Genomic DNA, 1,642 nt, shown 5'->3' with positions numbered 1-1,642 from the left:
TTTAAAATATCTAGAAAAACCCCGAGTTTCATTTGCTGATTCGATGAAGAAGACAGCTACTCTTATTACTTTTGAAATTGAGGAGCTTTCTGCTAAGGATTTGCCAAGGCATCTCGAAAAAAGAGCAGATATTTCTTCTTCTGATCAACAGTAAGATAAGTTTTCTTGTTTTTACTCTTTTTTTTTTTATTCCATGGATTTGTCTATTCTTTCTTGGAATGTACAAGGATGTGCATCTGGTAAATTCTTGCGTGCTTTTCGCGAATATAATTTTCAACAAGGCAGACATTGTTAGTCTTTTAGAGCCCCGAATTAGCAGGTCCAAAGCTAACTTAACTATTGCAAAGATGGGTTGGGACAAGTCGCATCGCGTCAAGGCAATTGGTTTTTCAGGAAACAATTGGTTTTTTAGGAGGCATTTGGATCGGTTGGAAGAATTCGAGTAATTTGAAGGTAGTGAGAAATCACCCTCAGTTTATTCTGACTCGTATTTGTTTAGATTTGTTCCCTAGGTCGATTCTTGTTGCTTTCGTGTATGGGAGTTCGGATAAGGTGAAAAGAAAAATACTGTGGAATGATCTCAGCCGTTCAGTTCCTTTTAGTGATGAACCGTGGATGGCCATTGAGGATTTTAACGCTATCCTCTCCCCTAATGATAAAAAAGAGGCCATATCAGAGGTCACAGATGTCAGTTTTTTGGAGCTTTTATGGATAAAGCTAATTTGCACGATCTGGGTTTTCAAGGTCCTCCTTTTATGTGGCATTGGGGTACACTTTCGGAAAGACTTGACAGGGCAGTAAGTAACGAAAGCTGGTTGAACTTTTTTCCTGATTGTGTTGTAACTCATCTGCCTAGGATTATGTCTGATCATCGTCCGCTCCTTCTTAATCTTTACTTTGAAGTTAGGAATGCTTCTAATCATCCTTTTCGGTTTTTAGCTGGCTGTTGAAGCACCATAATTTCTCTGATTTCATTAAGGAAAACTGGAGTTTTGATGGGAATATGATCAATACGATTACTGGTTTCACAAACAGGTTTAAGAACTGGAATAAATGTGTTTATGGTCATATTAGCCAGAAGAAGCATCTTTTGATGCACAAGCTCTCCAAAGTGCAAAATGTCGTAGATCTCTCAAGGCCTAATTCTCTTCGGCATCAAGAATTTGAGATCCGAGAGGAGCTTGAAATTATTCTTTGTCATGAAGAGATTCTCTAGAAATAAAAATTGAGATGCGAGTGGCTGAAGTTGGGGGATCGTAACACCAGTTATTTTCATAGACGTACTATACAGAGGCGGAAGTTCAATAAAACTACTACTTTACATAGTGCTGATGGGGAGTGGGTTTTCAATCAGGATACTCTCAAGTCTGAAGCGGTTAATTTCTTTCAGAAACTTTATGGGGAAGACCTTGGCCCGTTTGGGAATTTGCCTCAAAGTGCTTTTCTTGGCTTAAAATCTGAAGATGTGGATTTTCTTGGGCGTAATGTTACTAATGAAAAAATAAAGGCTGCTATTTTTGACATGGCACCTTTCAAAGCCCCTAGTAGCAATGGGTTTTAGGCTGGGTTTTTTCAGAATCAATGGGATAATATCGGAGAGGACATATATGGTTGGGTTAAAAACGTCTTTGATGGTGGCATC

This window comes from Gossypium arboreum, chromosome 3 (assembly GCF_025698485.1).
Source record: "Gossypium arboreum isolate Shixiya-1 chromosome 3, ASM2569848v2, whole genome shotgun sequence".
Lineage (NCBI taxonomy): Eukaryota > Viridiplantae > Streptophyta > Magnoliopsida > Malvales > Malvaceae > Gossypium > Gossypium arboreum.
Note: the sequence above shows the minus strand (reverse complement) of the source record.